Genomic DNA, 20,013 nt, shown 5'->3' on the forward strand with positions numbered 1-20,013 from the left:
ATGGAGAAACTGAGTCCTAAAAGGTTGCAATATCCTTGAAGTTATGCAGAGAACTAAAATAGCATATGGCTTATCTACGAGGTAAAGATGGGAATTGCTTCTGCTTGATTGGCACCCTCTTGAAGAGAAATACTTTTGCTCAGCTTGGTGAGTGTTGACCTTCTGATTACATCACTGAAGATTTTTTTTTTAATGTTAAACCTGTATTGGAAAAAATACATATCTTGCTTTTAAAATGGAAGCTCTCAGCAGCATTTAGATCAATCCGTATGTTATGGTTTAGGCCAAATTAGCCAGCCAATTTCAGAGCTGTTGTTTGGAAAGCTTTGGTATACATTCATTAGAAATTTCTGTCAAATCACAGCTTGTAGAAGTTATTTCCAAATGTCCTTTTCCTTGCTGGTTAAATGAAGGCTGCTTCTCTGAGGAAGAGGTCATATGCTCCTTAATGGGGCCAGCCATCCTTCCCTGGTGCTCCCTATGCTTGTCTACCTGTCACCTGCTCTCAAGCATGGTGCTCCCTGGGTACTTACTGATGGCATCCTTTCCAGTGCCCCTCTGTTCCCAAGCACCTGCACACCCTCTTTGAGGGCACAGAACCTGGGGGTTCAGGGCCAGGTGGAGAACCCCACTGGGCACCTCTGTCCTCCCATCTACCACTAAAGAGCTACAGTGAGCAGATCGCCTGACTGGAAAGCTTTCCTGGGGTTCCACTCTGCACTCAGGGTAGAGAATTCTTGCTGTAATGAGTGATGGAGTCATTTCTTTGGGGAAGAAACTCAGAAAGTGACATGGATGATACATACCTCTACTTGGGTTCTGTGTTTGAGGTCAAAGAAGACTGTGAGAAACTTTCTTACACTTTCTCATAGGTCTTCATTTGTTAAAATACCTATTATGTGCTAGGCTCTGAAATAATATGGACAGATTTAATCTTTACTGTGATACTGTGAGGGAGAGATTATTGGCCTTATTTTAAATATGAGGCCATAGATATTGGGGCTTCCCAGGGGTGCTAGTGGTAACGAACCCGCCTGTCAATGCAGGGGACATAGGAGACGTGGGTTCGATCCCTGGGTCGGGAAAATCCCCTGGAGAAGGGCATGGCAATCTACTCCAATATTCTTGCCTCCTGGACAGAGGAGCTGGCTGGCTACAGTCCACAGGGTCACAAAGAGTCAGACACAACTTAAGTGACTTAGCACGCATGTACACATAGATACTTAAGAGTGGCATTCAAATCATTTGCCTCAAATCACATACATAGTAAACAATAAAAGGTATCCTCACTTGTTTGATTTCACCAAATCATACCAAGAAAAAAATAAAAATGAATGTCTGGTTTGCTATTTCCTCCCTTCCTTGTATATCACTGAATAACAAAATAGTGACTTTTCAGGGCATATATTTTTAGTTTGAAAGAATTTGTGTTTAATATTAAGACTATCTCTTTATTCCAAAGAGCACGTTTTTTGCTGTCCCACTATATGTCAGACTCCGTACTAGGTGCTCTGGATACAGCAGTGAACATATATCAAAATAAGGGGTATTTTTTGTCAAGTCCTGAGATTAAAAACAGGAAGCTTTGTGTGTGTTTCATCTTGTCCTTTCTTCTATCAAGGCATTGAAACATAGAGCCCAAGATCAGTCGTCATCATTTTTCCATTGATTCACAGAATTACTGAACTAACAAGGTACTCCTGAGGTTACTACACCAGCTCCTGAGGTGTGAGGGAAATGTGAACTAAACCATTCTATTATTAATAACTTTCAAGGAGGGAGATTCCATTAAGCCTTTGTGGTAGTTCCTACTTTAGACTTTTACAGCCTGTTGTGATGATGATAAATTATTTCTGCCCCATAAGAGTTGGCAAGTATGAATCTGAATTTTTAAGGTGAATACATTAAGAAATTTTAAAAAATCTTAAATTCTATACCTTTAACCAAAATAAACACCTTTAGACATTTTGGGATGATGAGCAGAGAGCCTAGATGCATGGTCACATACCTGTTTTTCTATAGCTGTGGCCTGAATCCTACACATTCTGAGATAAAGCGAGAAGCTTTGTGACTGTCTGACAGTTCCTCCTGCTTTTCTGTCAGAAACTCTGTGTTCTGTTTACCCCACTTCTCAATCTGGTATAGATGCTTCTGGAAACATCTCTTTTAGTAGTTATCTTTGCCACTTCATAGGTAAGTTGACCTTTTTTTTTTTCTTACAGAAGGCTCTTTGCTTCATGTAGAATTGTACACCTATTTTAATCCTTATCATTATGGTTAAAAGACCTCCTGATACAGTAGAATTCTCAATTCATGGACTATAGCCTTGAGCCTGTTTTATTAAACTCTCATGTGGTAACTTACCACGTGCAAAGCTTCAGTGATGACCACTTTTCACCTCAAGTCTCATATTCCATGATTTAGTTTATCCCTTGAAAGTACAAGGGAAAACCAGAGCCCCTTTAAATACTTCCATCATGAGAGCACCAGTTGTAGGGGAAACATCTCCCCAAAGTGTAACTTATTAAACTTTCATGAAAGTTTCCCATTTAAAATGTCACATTGATAAGTCTCTGAGATAAAACTAGAAGCTTTATCTGTGCACATTTCATCTTGTTCTTTCTTCATCAGCAAGCTGTTGAAATAGATCCTACAGGCATTCATTCTCTACCCTGCAGAACTATCCAGTTTACTGAGTAGAGGGCTCCTGCTCTCTGGAGTATGTCATGCTGGTGCATGTTTCAGGGCCTTGGTGGCTGTGGTGCTACCTCTTTGCAGTATCTGGGCCATGCTTGGCCTGAATTACCTTACAGCGGCTCTTTCATCCTGGTCCAAGAAAGGACTCATGGCAAAAACTGTTATTCCTTTCAATGTCCAGCTTTTTGTCTAGCTCCTTAGTATACTAAATGTGACATTCTTCTCCATGTACCTAAGATTGTGCTTCACATTAGGGACAAAAGCAGTCTGGGTTGCAGACTTAAACAACATGCAGTTTCACTCAATCAGTGAAAGATCGCATTTGCTCAGTCACTTCAGCCATGTCCAACTCTGCGACCCTATGGACTGTAGCCCCTAGGCTCCTCTGTCCATGGGATTCTCCAGGTGAGTGTACTGGAGTGGGTTGCCATGCCCTCCTCCAGGGATCTTCCCAACCCAGGAATCAAACCCACATCTTTTATGTCTCCTACATTGGCAGGTGGGTTCTTTACCACTAGCGCCACCTGGGAAGCCCTCACATTTGATAATTCCCCAGTTTTTCAAGGTGAAACTTTTCCACTGAGATCACTATGACAGTTGTGTTAATGCTGGTGGGTTTGTATTTTGGGAAAACTTTAAGTTAATATATTTATACTCATTATGTTATTTCTTATTAATTTAATGCTCATTTTCATTTTAGTTACCTATGTAATTATTGAATATCCAGACTCCCCACTGAAGTTCAAATTCCATGATGATGGAAACTGTTGTCACATTGACTCATATATGTATAGTAGCTGTATATATATAAACAGTCAATACTTGTTTTTATGTGTAAGGTAAAGAACACTGGTGGGGACCTGGAATTTGGGCCCCAATCCCATTTTTGCCTCAACAGCGTAGGCGACCTTGGGCCAGCTACTTCCCATAACTGGACTTCAGTCTCTTCATCTGTGAAATAAGGCCATAGGAAGGGGGATTCATGCAGTCACTTTCAGCTTTATGAGTCTCCGTGTGTGAGTCTGACTAAATGGAGGAAGAATTGCAGCCAGTCCGTTGAATGCCACGACTTTCTTTCCAAACCCCGGCTGATTCCATTGAAGTGCCCTGCCCTGGGCTGGGAAGGGCTGGCCCAGGGCCTTCCTCAGGAGCCCAGGCCAGAACCCGTCACCTCCTTTGGGACATCCGGGAGCAGTGTTTTCCACACTTTTCCTGTTGCAGCCCCGTTCTCAAAATAATAAAAGAATTAAAAAGACTTCTGCTTCTTTGTGGGCAGAAGCCATGTCAACCTTAACCTATGCCTGGCTGTTTGCTGCAGCTAAGATGGAGGAATCCCAGGAGGTGGTTCAGTGGGCAGTTGCTCTGGTGGGAGAGGAGGGTGGAGACACTGGCCTTCCCCTGCTGACTGGACTTAGAATTGACTTCAGCCTCCACTCCTATGTCCCATCCCCTGCCCTACCTCCAGCACCACAGTTTCTAGCCACCTTGTAATACTTCAGATCCTCTGCCTGGCCAGGTAATAGGGATTCAGATGACTGTAGTAAGTACAGTGGTGTGTGACAGACCAGTCTCAGAAGCTAGGAGCCTGAAATTTACCATATCAAAACCCCTCCCCTGAGCCTCTTATATATTCCCCCTTCCCCTCCCCTTATCTGATTTACTGCCAAGAAGATTGGAGCCCTCTCTGTGACAGTTTGGAAAGTCCTGGATCAAATGGTCTCTTCTCTAATGCAAGGGGAATCAAATTTGAGAATTCAACAAAAAATTATACCAATTCCTGGAAAAAAAAAAAAACTATAGCCTACCAAATCTCATCTGAGATGAAATCAATAATCTGAATAGTTCTATAATCATTAATAAAACTGGATTCATAGTTTAAAACATTCTGAAAAAGAAATCTCCAGGCTCAGGTGGTTCTGCTGGTAAATTCTAACAAACATTTGAGGAAGAAATAGCACCAATTTTAGACAATCTCTTTCAGAAGAGGGAAAAGTTCCCAGTTTGTTTTATGAGGCCAGCATCACTCTGATACCAAAAATGGTAAAAAGAACAAAACAAAGAAAACCACAGACCCATATACCTCAAGAACATAGATTTTTTAAAAAACATAAAAAATATTAGCAATATTATCAAATTTATATGTTTAGAATTGTTCGTAATATTTCCTTATTATCCTTTTAATGTCAGTGAGAATGATGTGGTATTCCCTCTTTCATTCCTGATGTTAGTAAGTTGTGTTTTTTTTTTTCCCTGTGTCAGTCTTGCTAGAGGCTTAATGATTTTATTGATATTTTCAAGTAATCAGTGTATGTTTTCATTGATTTTTCTTTCTTTCCTTTCTTTGCCTTTTTTTCCCTTTCATTTTCATTTATTTCAGCTCTGTCGTTTCCTTGCTTTGGGTGAATTTTGCTCTTTGCTTTCTTGTTTTTGCATGTGGAAGCTTAGATTATTGATTAGAGACCTCTCATTTTTCTAATATAACTGTTTGTTATAAATTTCCCTATAAGTAGCATTTTAACTGCATCACACACATTTTGATATCTTGTATTTTTTATTTTTTTAGTCACACCATGCAGCATACAGAATCTTAGTTCCCTGACTAGGGATTGAACCCATGTCCCCTGCAGTGGAGGCATGGATTCTTAACCACTGGACTGCCAGGAGGTCCCACCCATGATAAGCTTATATTTTTATTTTGTTCAGTTAAATTTTTTTCACTTGAAACTTTCCCTTTGACCCATACATTAATTTAGAAGTAACATTGTTGATTTCTAGTTTAATTTCATTATGATCAGAAGACATATTTTGCATTATTTCAATTCTTTGAAGTTTGTTGAGGTTTAATACTTTAGAGTTTGGTCTATCTTGGTGGATATTTTATGTGTACTTGAAAAGAATGCATATTCTGCTTTTGTGGGTTAGAATGTTTTATAAATACGAGATTCAGTTGTTTGGTGGTATTTTCTGTCTACAATTTCTACTATATATTACTAAGAGAGGAGTAGGAGTTTTAAAGCTTCCAACTATAACTTTAGATCTATCTGTTTCTTGTTTGAGTTATGTCAGTTTTTGCTTAATGTATTTTGAAGGTCTGTTGTTAGATACAAATGCATTTCAGATTTTCACATCTTTTTTGGCAAATTGACCCTTTTATGTAGTCTGCTTCTTTGTTTCTGGCAGTTGTCTTTGTTTTGAAGTCTGTTTTGTCTAATGTAAAGCCACTTCAGCTTTCTTCTGAAGTGTTTTCATAGTATACCTTTTTCTATCCTTTTACTTTTAACCTATCTACAGATAGTATTATATTTCAAGTGAGGTTTTTGTTAGCATATGGCTCATATTTTTTATTCATTCTCATAGTCTTTGTCTTTTCATCTGTTTAGACCATTTGAGTTTAACATAATTATTGATATTGGATTTATGCCTATCATTTCATTATTGTTTTCTGTTTGTTCCTTCTATTTTCAGGCATCTGTTTTCTGTATCCTGCCTTCTTTATTTATTTCTTAGTGTTTTATTTTACTTGATCTCTTGTGTTTCTGTTTGTATCTTTTTATTCAGTACCTGCTCTAGAAATTGTGACCGTCATAAAGGTCCCTTTATCCTCCCTTCTGTTGTTACTTTCATCTGATCTGTTATATTGGCATACTTTGAAATCCCGTAGGCAATGTTATAATTTTTGCTTTCAACAAAGAGCTCTAGAGGAAAAGTATTATGTTTTATTTTTAGCCAGATATCTACCAGTTCTCTTGCTCTTTCTTCAGTCCTCATGTTCCTTGTGGTATCACTCCCCTCTGACTTTTCTTTAGCTGTTATCTTAGAGGAAGTCAGCCGCCAATAAATGATCTTAGTTTTCCTTCAAGTGAGGATGTCAGTATTTCACTTTCATTCCTGAAGGATAGCTTTTTGAATGTATAGATTTATGTCTCTTGGGACTTCCCTGGTGGTCCAGTGGTTAAGACTTTGTGCTCCCAATTCCGGGGGCCTGGGTTCGATCTCTGGTCAGGGAACTAGGTCCCATACACCACAACTAAAGATCCAGCATGCCACAACCAAGACCTGGCATAGCCAAATCAATCAATATTTAGATTTATGTTTCTTGAGAAATTTAGGAAGCTTTCAGCTATTATGTTGTTAGATTTTCTTCCTGCACTGCATTCTTTCTCTTTTTTCTGGGACTACCATGACACAAATGTCAGATCTTCTGTTATTGTCCCACAAATCCCCGGGGCACTGTGGTTTTGCTCTTAAATCTTTTTTTTGTTTGTTTCCCTCTCTGTTGTTCAGATTGGCTAATTTCTATGGTTTTATCTTCAAGTTCACTGACTCATCTCCACACAGCACTGAGCCCATCTAGTAAGTTTTTATTTCATTTTATTTTTCCATTCTAAAATTTCCAGCAGTTCTTCTTTGTATATTTTCTGTCTTTGTTCAGATTTTGGTTCAGACGGTAAAGCATCTGCCTACAATGAGGGAGACCTGGGTTCAATCCCTGGGTAGGGAAAATCTCCTGGAGAAGGAAATGACAACCCACTCCAGTATTTCCACTCTGGAAAATCCCATGGACGGAGAAGCCTGGTAGGCTGCAGTCCATGGGGTCAAAAGGGTCGGACATGACTGAGCGACTTCACTTTCACTTATAGGTTCCAAGATTGCACATGATTGGTTGCTGGAGCATTTTTATAATAACTCTTTTAAATTCTTTATCAGGTAGTTCAAACCTCTCTGTTTTCTTGACATTGGCATCTGTTGATAGTCTTTTCCCATGCTGGGTAATTTTGAATTTTATCCAGCATATTTTGAGTATTATGAGACTGTATCTTGTTGAAAGCCCATGGAGAATGTTGCTATTTTTGTTTTAGCAGACAGTCTACTTGGTTAGGTTCATAGAGCAAGTTCTAACCCACCTTCTGTTCTAACCCACCTTCTGGTCCCAGTGTCAGTTCAATTTTCCAAGCCTTGACAGTGGTACTTGAATGTGTCTGATATATATGCTCCCCAGTGACCTGCCTGGGACTTAGGTAGTTCAGTTCTCAGGGTCTTCAGTAGGCTGTTTAGGATGAGATCCACGCAGGTAAAGCTTACAGGTGAGTCCAGGAGTTCAGAAACCATTTATGGGGCCTCTTCCCAAGTTCCTTCCTCTGTGATCTCAACAGTACTTTTAAAAAATTTTTATTTGATTCAAGTATAGTTGATTTACAATGTGTTTATTTCTGCTGTAGACCAAAGTAATTCAGTTATGTGTTTCATTATATTCAGTTATATAATTCAGTTATATATATGTGTTTGTGTATATATATATGCCTGCATGCTAAGTCACTTCAGTCATGTCCAACTCTTTGCGACCCCATGGTTTGTAGTCCGCTAGGCTCCTCTGGCCATGGGAGTCTCCAGGCAAGAATACTGGAGTGGGTTGCCATGCCTTCCTTCAGGGGATCTTCCCAACCGAGGGACTGAATCCTCATCTTTCATGTCTCCTGCATTTTCTGCATTAGCAGGCTGATTCTTTACCACTAGCGCCACCTGGGACGCTATATATATATATATATATATATATATACACACATATATATACACACACACTCTTTTTTTGAGTCTTCCATTATGGTTGATCAAAGGATATTGAATATAGTTCCTTGTGCTATACAGTAAGACCTTGTTGTTTTCCAATAGTTTCTAAGTCCACCAGACTTCCCTTTTTTTAACCAAAAAATTGGATTTCATTATTCTGTTCTGCCATGTACTTCCACATCTGTGCCCATATCCCCAGTGCAAGCAATAGAGAGAAACACCAGAGAGAGAAAAAATATCGCGAGCTTTGGCCCCATCCTCTTGGAACCCCTGTTCTGCTGAACCCAGAGGAATGTTCTCCTCCTCCAGAGTTCTGGTCCTACAGGCTCCTGTTGCTCCAGGCTGCTCCTGGGGGCTGTGGCCTGAGAGAACAGAGAGGAGGAAAAAAATGAGGGATTTCCCCCACTCTCTGAGTGTCAGGAGTTTTCTTTCCTGCTCTCTGAGCCAGAGCTACAGGGCATCTCCTGGCTCTCTGTCAGTGCCTGGTGCCTGCTGGCAATGTGTTGAGTTCAGTCTTGGGGCATACTAGAGGAAAAGTCATGGTAAACTTGCTGGCACTTTGGTGGTATTTGAATTCTAGTCTTTCCTAATCTGCCTGCTACTATTTACTCCTCAGTCCTCAAAGAGCTGCTCCAGGCAGTCCTTCCAGGTTTTACAGTTTGTGTTCCCTGGGAAAGACAGGGTGGAGTGTGCTGTCAACATCTTAAGCAGACCCAGAAGTTCTATGTCTGTTTTCAAATATTTAGAATAGCATGAATTTAAACAATGGATATGTGAACTGTCTCCTTAGTGTTACTCTACCCAGCTTTACATCTTTGCTTGAAAAACCATCCTTGGATCTAGATGTGCATTTTAGAAGGAAGGTGGGATTAATACTGCCAATTAGTAGTGTTATATCCATCATTCGATGAAATTAAAGTTGCTTCTTTCTTGACACTACAACTAAAATTAAATGGAGAGAGTTTTTTTTTTTTTTTCCTCATTGACCTATTTATTACAATGGAAGTTCTTTTTCAAGCACAAAAGTTATACATACAACTCAGAGCTTTCTGAAATCCTTTTATCCAACTAGAAAAAGACCAGGGAGACAGTGCTTCTATAAATTTGAATCCAGCAAGCACCCTCTTGAGGCAATGAAATACTTCTTAAACGAAGAGAGCTTCGTTGTGCAGATTTTTCAGTGCTCTGTTTTAGATTCTGAATGTTAGCTGGGCTTATAATTCCTGGAGAAGTGATTATTATGCTAATAGTTAAAATAGTTGAGTTAAAAATCTGAGAACAAGCGTCTATGAGGATTGGAAGTGAAATTGTAAATGTCTCCCTCCATAGCTAAACAGTTAAAGGTATTACCAGGGTGGTGAATGATTTTCAAAGACCTGTTGTTCAGGAGGGGTGGGGAGCAGGAAACTCTGTTGGTATTAGAGGAGAATGGAATGTTTTAGGCAGTGGGGGGTTGTCATTTCCAGGAGCAGGGCTGGCAGTGCGGTGGGAAGGTCTGGCTCCAGCTTGAGCCCACTCACAGGATGTTAGGGGGAAGTGTGACTAAGGTCACGGCCACGCCACATGGTGGGCCAGCTGGAGCCAGGGCAGGGGCCGCTGTGGCCACACATCCTGAGTTTCCATAGTCTAATGCACTGGGTTTGAAAGAAAGGGTGGATGCAGGATGCTGGCTAGGCGTGCAGAGCGCGTGGGCTGCTATGTCTTTAAGTGACAGTGGGTGGAGATTACAGCATTTCTTCTGCTTTTCCTTTGACACCTTTTAAAGATACAACCCACGGTTTGCAAGGGTTTCTGCCTATGTCTGCTAGAGGGATCTGAAACCCTGCAGCATTCCTAGGAGCACAAGGAAAAATTTTGAGTACCATTGACAATGAATATGGAAATTTTAAATTAAGCTGGAAATTTGAAATGCTCTTCATATTCAGCAGTTTAATAGGGGACTATTTTGAAATCCTTCTTAGGGAATTTTGAGACGTTTTCACATCTGAAAAGGATACGTACATTGCTTGTAACTTTTCTTTGGAAAAGGGCTATTCAGGTTGTTTAGCAGGTTGGGTTTCAGAATTTCAGCAGCTTTATGGTGTTGGCATCCAGTTTGACAGATTGAATGTGCACTTAGAGGAAATGGAATGTATTTTTAATCGCTGGAATGTATTATACCTAAGGAACATGGGAGAGTATATATCAGGTTTCAGCTGAGATTAATATTTTGCTGATGATTTTTCAGCTACATGGCAAGTTTAAACTCAGCCTCTACTTGAACAGTGTCTAGTATTTCCTGATTGTCAAAAAGAAAATGGGTCTTAGAAAACTTGTCTAGAATTCTTATCCTTAGCCCATTAGGAGCCAAGGAGGTCTCACTTGAAAATTAATGTCTTAATTTAGGGAAAAAACCAATTGTATTAAAAAGTATAAAGTATAAATCTTTTCCCTCCCTCAACAAATTATTTTAAAACTGCTTTGAGGAATGAGGCAAGGGGTTTTCTTTAGATTACTTGGCAGTTTGAATTCAAACCCTTTGCCTTCAAGCATCACCATAGAAACTTGGGTAGGAGGCTGTAAGTACTGTGGGCTGTTATCCTTAGGCATCATGGTGAAGATTCTGTGTTTTTAAGATCGTGTCTCCTGGCAAGGATTCATTGAAGTGAAAATGAGTTTCCTTTAAAGTGCTAAGTATTTACTTAGTTGTGATGTTCTTCCTAAAAATTAAGATTTGCATTCCTCCTACAGAGAGAAAGGTAGAGGAAGTAGAAAAAATCATAATCTTGAGTTATGTTATTTTGATTGTAATGCCATATTCAAAATATGTGATCTTACCTTTGAAATTAGGGGCCTGAAAGGGACAGATGTCTGTTTTAAAAGCTACAAATTCTTTTAATAGAAAGGGAGAGTGGAAATCAAGCATTTTTTGAGTGGTCACCCATTCCTTTTATGGATTTTTTTTTTTTTAATTTTCACAGCTGTTCATTGAAGTAAATTTATAGACTTGAATAAAAGTCAATGCATAGGATGGTGAGTTTGGCCTTTGTTGGACAGGGGATGCTAAGAAGGAGGAGAAGCTAAACAGACGGGTGTGTTTGGGGACTTAAAACAGCTGAGAATGACTTTGCCCCTTCAGGACATTTGGCAATGTCTGGAGTAGGTTTTTGGTTGTTCCAACTGGGGAGTGGAGATGCTATTGGCCTCTAGTGGATTGACACTAGGGATATTGTTAAACATCCTACAATGCACAGGACAGCGCTCCTAGCCTCAACACCGATGAATGGTCTGGCCCCGAATGTCAACAGTACTGGTCTTGAGCAACCATAACTTGAAATGAAATAAAAAAGAAATTAAATATTCTCCCTGCCTCACTGAAATGTGTCGAAGAAATGTTAGCCTGAGTCACCCACCTTAGCAAAGAGTTATATCTAAATTCTTTTTCTAGATATCTCAATGAGTAGAAACCATAGCTTACTAACAAAAAGGATTTATATGTGATCTCTGGGATCCATTATTTTAATCATTTTTTAAATGTATAGTTCATTTATAATGTTGTGATAGTTTCAGGTATACAGCAAAGTGATTCAGTTATATATATATATAACTGAATATATATATATATGTATATATATGTATGCTGCTGCTAAGTCGCGTCAGTCGTGTCCGACTCTGTGCGACCCCATAGACAGCAGCCCACCAGGCTCCCCCGTCCCTGGGATTCTCCAGGCAAGAACACTGCAGTGGGTTGCCATTTCCTTCTCCAATGCATGAAAGTGAAAAGTGAAAGTGAAGTCGCTCAGTCGTGTCCGACCCTTAGCGACCCCATGGACTGCAGCCTTCCAGGCTCCTCCGTCCATGGGATTTTCCAGGCAAGAGTACTGGAGTGGGGTGCCATTGCCTTCTCCAATATATATGTTTGTTTAGTCACTAAGTCATGTCCAACTCTTTTGTGACTCCATGAACTGTAGCCCGCCAGGTTCTTCTGTCCATGGAATTCTCCAGGCAAGAATACTGGAGTGGGTAGCCATTTTCTTCTCCAGCCATTCTCTTCTCCAGGGGATGTTCCCAACCTAGGGATCAAACCCAGGTCTCCTGAGTTTATATATTATTATATATATAAATATAATTTTCACTTTCTTTCCCCATATAGGTTATTACAAAGTACTGAGTATAGTTCCCTGTGCTATATAGTAGGTCCTTTTTGTTTATCTATCTGGGGCCCATTATTTTTTAGGATTTCACTTTCAAGGTACACTGCTTTTTCTCCATTCTGCTTTTCTCATAGTAGAATTTTGTCTTCTTTCACTTCCACCTGATCTCTCCATCATGGAGGTAATAATCAGTTGGCAGCCATTCTGTATGAAGTATTCTTTTGTCCAGGGTATTTAGAAGCTGCTATTATATTCAACTGAGCTTCAGGTACCATCATCCAGTACAGAGTGCTACAGTGTATATTGGCTATGTTCAAACTGTTACTAAGCATCAAAAACAGTAGGGGTTGCAAAGTCAGAATATAATGTACTGTAAGGATATAGCTTTGTTAGCATCAAGTGGCAGTAATATGTAGTTCTTGTTAATAAAACACTTAAGTTCTATTTTTAGATGTTCGGCTTGTGCCTGGAGACTCAGAAATTGAGTTTCAAAGCCTCAGCAATTCAGAGGTCCTCTGCTCCCTTTTGCCACTCAAGCAGGTTCCTTCCCCTTTTCACCGTTTCAAGTGACCATAGATTTGTAAAAGGTGATATACCCATAGTATCTGACGCAAGACGTCATTCTTAGACATTTTGGAACACTTACCACTGTTTTGGGCTTCCCTGATAGCTCAGTTAGTAAAGAATTGCCTGCAATGCAGGAGACCCTGGTTCGATTCCTGGGTTGTGAAGGTCCCCTGGAGAAGGGCTAGGCTACCCACTCCAGTATTCTTGGACTTCCCTTGTAGTTCAGCTGGTAAAGAATCCGCCTGCAATGGGGGAGACATGGGTGTGATCCCTGGGTTGGGAAGATCCCCTGGAGAAGGGAATGGCTACCCACTCCAGTATTCTGGCCTGGAGAATTCCATAGACTACAGTCCATGGGGTCGCAAAGAATTGGACACGAGTGAGCGACGTTACCTTTCTTTTTACTTTGCACCACTGTTTTAAATGGCAGAACACTGCAATCAATGAAAAGATGGAATAGAGCTGGGACAAGAGAGCTGGAAAGCTGAGAAAGGTGAGGTTTGCAGACAATGGGAAGAGTGTCAAATAAACCAATAGTGGTTCATTCTGCAATATCTGAAATATTTTTGAGCACCTAGAAAATGTGAGTTCTTTAGGCACTGGTGGCAGTCTGGAGAGAGAGAAGGGATGGGATTTAGCTAGAACTGAAAGGGCTGATGGAAGGAACAGCAAATAAGACAATCTAGACTGCTGATTTTATAAAATAAAACATTTTCTCATAGTCCTAGGAGAAGACCAGATGTCTGCCTCTCAGTTTTAATTAGGAAATGTGCTATAGTTATCTGAAAAGGATTACCTTTGCCCTCTTAAAATCATATTTTACAAAGATGCTGCCACTAACTCTACCCAAAAAAAAAAAAATAGAGATGTATATGGGTATAAATAATACACAGATAGAGCTATGTTCTCAATGATAGACATTGAATTGAAATTTAAAAATATAAATATTTCCCCATATTACCTTTTTAAAAAATGTTGAACAATGGACATGCAGATTTTTGTTGTGGTGGTTCACTGAACATTATCCTTTCATCTGCTAAAAGTTTAAACTCCACAGAAAATTAGAAAGCAACCTAACCATTTTAAGTCATATTTTAAAAATACATCTCTTGGCCTGAAAAAGTGTACATATTATATTACTTACCTATCTTACAACTGATCTTTTTAATTTGCCAAGGTCAGAGGATATACTGACAGGGTGGAAAGTGACTTTCACTCAGGCTGGGTTTATCTTTTGTTTTGTTCTTCCTCAGTTTTAATCTCTCAGAAGAACTTTTTATAATTTTTTTAAAAATTTGGCCTGAGCTATAATTTTATATCTTCTTTTTATAGGGTACTTTGAGTGAGGCACTCCCTCTCTAATATCAATTTTATTAACTTTTAAAACGAGGGGGTAAAAACAATGGTGGATGGGGATAGATGAAACAAGCTTGGCAAAAATAACCTTTGCAGTCAATTAAAGGAGTCATTATACTATTCTCTCTACTTTGGGAGATGCTTTTAAGAGCTCCCCAATAAAAATATTTTTAAAGGAGGCAGCAGAAATAGATGATACTAAATCTTGTTCCAGAACAACCATTGGTGCTCTTAAAAGGTCTGGGGGAGATCTGAACATACCCAGAGGCCAGGTTCAAAGGCAGGCATATGTGGTATGGGATTGGCTCAGGACTGTCTGGAACCAGTAGAAGATGAAGGGAGAAGATGAAATGAGTGATGAGTGATGTAGATTGAAATTTCTTAGCTGTGATGAGTGAATCCTGACCTGGCTCTTATAAACTTAACCGTAATGGAGTCTGTCCTCTGCTCATTCTATTCAGCCCCATTTCTCCCCTCCTTTCCTCTATAAATTGGTCCAAACCTCCCATTGCCCTGAACAATGTTATATGTTCATAAATGCAGAAATATGGTGCCATCTCGAGTCTTGCATGCCCTCAGCAAGATGATCAAGAGTTTCTTCTGTCTCAACACTTCTGGGAGCTGTGCATTTGTTTCTGGGACACTTTAGTCTTTGTCATGAAGCTCTGATTAAGTGCCTCACTTCAGTGGTTGGGTTTCTGGAGCCATCTCCTTATTACCTTGCAAGAGTTGTTTTATTTATTCTGATGTACAGGACACACATTAGGTAGAACTTTCACCCTGTCCATCTTGGAACTCACTGATCCTCAAATCTTACACTTACTTGACTTTCTGTTGAATCCCAACAAGAGCTACTGAGAGCAGAGACTTTGTTGTTGTAGTTCAGTCACTCAGTTATGTCCAACTCTTTGTGACCCCATGGACTGCAGCACACCAGGCTTCCCTGTCCTTCACTGTCTCACAGAGTTTGCTCAAACTCATGTCCATTGAGTCAGTGATACCCTACAACCACCTCATCCTCGGTCATCCCCTTCTCCTCCTTCCCTTAATCTTTCCCAGCATCAGGGTCTTTTGTTTACTCTATCCATCAGGTGGCCAAAGTATTGGAGCTTCAGCATGGGTCCTTGCAATGAATATTCAGAATTGATTTCCTTTTAGAATTGACTGGTTTGATCTTGCTGTCCAAGGGACTCTCAAGAGTTTTCTCCAACACCACAATTCAAAAGCATCAATTCTTCGGTTCTCAGCCTTTTTTATTGTCCAACTCTTACATACATACATACATAGATTCATGAGTACTGGAAAAACCATAGCTTTGACTATACAGACCTGAGACATCTCAAAAACCCTAGAAATACATTTTAATATAAGAGCTCCAGAGATGTTCCTGACAACCCCATGACTACATACACATCATTCTAGTTTTCTGGCAAGGACCAGGGCACTGAAGAGCAGAGATTCAGAGGCCTCCCACCTCAGAGGTCTTAACTATCTTCTGAGGCTCGAGATAGATGTAGCGCCACCTGCCACCCTCATATGGAACTGCACATGTATTCCCCATTTTCTTAGTGATTTTGATTTTTTTTTTTTTTCTTCCTAAAACCCTGAGTGAAATCTTGGAAGAAAGAAGGGAAAAGAGGAAGGAAAGAACTAGATTGAGATTGAGGTAATCATAACATCATAACAGAAAACTTTGAAGAACTGAGGTGTGGAGGGCAAATCCAGTAATACTGGCTCTGTCAATAGTGACCTGTGAGTAATTTATCCATAGATTGCCCTTTATGTAGAACCTGTTACCCCATATACTTCCCCTAAGCTGTGGTGTTTCTCTAATGGAGGAAAGACAAAAGAAGTTGGGTTACAAACTGCTGCCTAATATAATACTTGTTTCTCATTTACTCAACAGATATATATTGAACACATATGTACATAAACACAGCTGGGCAAGATGCTGGGGCTAGTGCAGTAAGTAGGCAAGATAGATTCAGACTCCTTCTGATGTAAGAATGCACCATGGCCTGTAGGTATATTCTCTGGCTCACACAGTGTTATAAACACTGCAGTGTTTCTTTCTTTTGAAAAAACTGGGAGATTGGGCCTCCTGGACCTATATCTTCAAGTGGTAAAAGTCAGGGAAGTTGGGGAGGGTTAGTATGAAAAAAATACCTACCATGGTAAGCAGAGGCACAGGTTCCACAACTTGCCCTGGCCTCCACCTCTCATTTGTTTTTGGTACTTCAGCCCCGGGGACATCTTGGTTGGGATCTCCTGTGGTCATGTTCCTCGTTTTCACAGGGATCACACTGTGGGATGGGGAGGCTTGGGTGAGAGCTGGAATGAGAAACCAGGTTGGGATGGAAGGTGTGGCTCCTGCTGCTCTCCCTGCCATTTGGGTGATGGATGGAGTTACGCCCTCCATCCAAGCCTTCCCAAGCCACTGCTGCACAGCTTACTTTAAATAGCTGCACAGTTGCTGTGCACTCTTCAGGATTAGAATTTTAAGTCAGAAAGGGGAAATCATGGCTCCAGCTTTTTCTAACCCTCCTATCCATGAAGCCTCCATTTCTGATCGTTGGGTTCTTTATTTTTTTCTTCCCTAAATACACTTACAGCATTGTTTTCGCCTCCACACCTGTGTCTCTGCCATTCTTCTTACCTAGCCAGCCCTTTCCTACCTGCTCATTGGTGCTGCTCACCTTTGAAAGCATACCCTGCCTCGCTTTCTCTAGGCTCTGAAGGCTGGGCACTGGTGAGGTTCAGGCGGCAGGGAATAGAGCCGCCTGTAGGGGCTCTTGTGGCTTCTGCCAGATCACTTACTTTGATCTGTTTTACATACTGGGCTTTCTTGTTAATTTCCTTTGAAGAATGCATTCCAGACCTTCAGATATTTTTCATTTGTTTAGAGTCTATCTGTTACTTCATAGTATTCATTATCGTTCCTAACCTGCATGCCTGGATTCTACAATTGTATCTTAAATCCTAGACCACAGGATTCCTGTCCAACTCAGTTCTACTGTTCCAGAGCCCAGCCTGGGACTGCACATAGTCAAAAATAGATATTTGTTGCACAAGCAGATAATTTCATTTACTGATCGTCAGAGTACAGTTTATAGATTATCCAAATTTAAATATTAATACCCTGAGACCTTCTTCTGAGGGCATACCCATTCGTTGCTCCTCTCAAAATGTATTAATATATAGTTTAAAAAATGGAATCCGTCTATACCACCGTCACTTTATTTCCCTTATCTGTTGGGTTCTGTCTCTTTAAGTCTGAGTCTAAAAGTAAGGGACAGGTGGTGACAGGCCTCATGGGAACAGACGTTGGAGCCTCAAACCACCTGATGTGGGGAAGGTAGGGAGGGATGGGCACTTTGACAGCATTCAAGGTGGAGACCACAGTTCAGAAATGCCCCGGGGATTCCCGGACTCTCCTTCAAGAAACACTGTGCCTGCAGCATGGCATCTCTCATTGGGCAAATAGGTACCCTTTAGGGGAGACTCCACATTCCAGCCCATGGTGGAAGGATGGCTGAACTGGCTGTTGGGGACCCTGATTTATTTGTTAACTGTACCACTTGCTGTTTTTTTAACCTTTAGCAGTCACTGAACTTTTCCAGGTCTGTTTTGTCTAGCGTTAGGAATTAAATGGGCTTCCCAGGTGGTGCTAGTACTAAAGAACTTGCCTGACAGTGCAGGAGATGTAAGAGATGTGAGTTTGATTCCTGGGTTGGGAAGATCCCCTGGGGGAGGCCATGGCAACCCACTCCAGTGTTCCCCTTAAGTTTCAAAAGAGAATACTAAACTCAGACCATGGAGGATGAAAGGTACTGAGGCGAACAGACATATAATTTATTGATCAAGTCTCTGCCTTATCCTAAAATGTCAAGGTTGTATTCCATTCTTCACTAGATGTCTATGTTCCCAAATTAAGACAATTTAAAAATTATTTTTGCTGAGTTACATTATTTATTGTCCTCAAATTTTGGAGTACAGTTGATGTCTGGTTTTGCAAATTCCTGAGAGGGTCCTCATATTACTTCTAATTTTTTTTTGTTCAGTTTTAAATTCCAAGATAGAGATGATGACTTTATAGTAAACATTGCATGTAGCAATTCACTTTACCCTCCCAGTAACCCTATGAAATAGGTACTGTTGTTTCCCTTCGTTTTACAGACAAGAAAGCAGACATAGAGATGTTCAATGAATTGCCCAAAGTTACCCAGTCTGTAAATGGTGGAGCTGAGACTTGGCCCCGGGCAGTCTGGCTCCGAAGTCTGTGGTCTTAACCTTATTCTGCTGTCTGTCTCTAGAGTCAGTTAATTCAGGTAAACCAATTGATTTTTTGTTGTTGATAATGGAATTGATAATGGAATTTTGGTGCTGCTTTTCACAGCCACTACCTGACTCACAGCTTTTTTGCAATTAACTTTAATGTCATTTCCAGATAACTAATTTTTCTAGAGCTCTAGAAGTTCAATGGTTGGGCTTAATGTCTTCTGTTACCAAGAACTTGGTCAGCCTCAGTTTATGGCCACAGAGACTTTACCTGATAACTACCAACTCATCAGCTTCTGAGAAATGTTACACAGCTAGTACCTCTAATTGGGGTGATCAGTGTTGCTGAGCACACAACTGAGCACACACGCACACATCCCCTTCCAGCCACTGTGCCATTTCTCTTTGAAAGTGTTGTCTTTATTTACTGCTGCAAATACCTCTCTTTCCATGCTCCATTGTCTCCACTCCAATTACACTTCGTGTCCCTACCCACTGTACCCCCAAAATGGCTCCCATCAAGCACTCCCAGACCTCTGCATTTCAAATTCACTGGTGAGTCCCCAGTCCTTATCTTATTCAGCTTCCCAGCAGGATTTGACCCAGCTGCTCCTGCCATCTTCCTTGAAATTGTTTCCTTCCCTTGGCTTCCTTGAGGCCACACTTGATGCTCTGCCTTCCCAGAGGGTGCTCCTTGCCAGTCTTCCTTGCTGAATCCTGGCATCACTCCAACCTCTTCTTATTCAAGTGCCTCAGTTCTCCTACCACTTCTCTATCTGTCCTCACTCCCAAAGTCAAATTAATCTCTTGGCTTTCAATACCACTTAAACGCTAATGATTTCATCTTGGAACTCTTCACTCAATTTCAGATTCATTTCTGCTTGGATGTCTACTTGGCATCTCAAACCTAGCATATCTAAAACCCAACTCTTCATCCTCCTCTACACACCTCCCTAACCCCAGCCATACCCAGCCTGCCTCTTTTGGGGAAATAGCAGTTTTGTTCTTTCAGCTGTCCAGGCCAGAAACCCTGGAATAGTCAGTGACTTCTTTCTTTAGCTTATATCCCCCATCAGTGGGCTTCCCTGGTGGCTCAGACAGTAAAGAATCCTCCTGCAATGTGAGAGACCTGGATTCAATCCCTAGATCAGGAAGGCCCTCTGGAGGAGGGCATGGCAACCCACTCCAGCGTTCTTGGAGAATGCCATAGACAGAGGAATCTGGTGGGCTACAGTCCATAGGGTCGCAAAGAGTCAGACACGACTGAAGTGACTTAGCATGCACGCCCCCATCAGCAAATCCTGTCTGCTCTTCCTTTAAAATGTATCCAGAATCTGACCAGTCACCTTTATCTTCCACCGATATCACTTAGGCCAGGCCACTGGCATCTCATCTGGGTTAATCAACTAAGCAT

At 40.8% G+C, this 20,013-nt stretch overlaps 1 long non-coding RNA gene across 1 annotated transcript in view; it reads left to right on the top strand.

Moving 5' to 3' along the window:
* The window catches only part of LOC139181342 (uncharacterized), a 121,741-nt gene that overhangs the window by 50,734 nt on the left and 50,994 nt on the right, over nucleotides 1-20,013 (top strand). Inside the window, exon 3 of the long non-coding RNA XR_011565332.1 lies at nucleotides 1-20,013. This exon is cut by the window's right edge and continues 11,350 nt beyond it. This is a non-coding gene — a long non-coding RNA (uncharacterized lncRNA).

Source organism: Bos indicus, chromosome X (assembly GCF_029378745.1).
Source record: "Bos indicus isolate NIAB-ARS_2022 breed Sahiwal x Tharparkar chromosome X, NIAB-ARS_B.indTharparkar_mat_pri_1.0, whole genome shotgun sequence".
NCBI lineage: Eukaryota > Metazoa > Chordata > Mammalia > Artiodactyla > Bovidae > Bos > Bos indicus.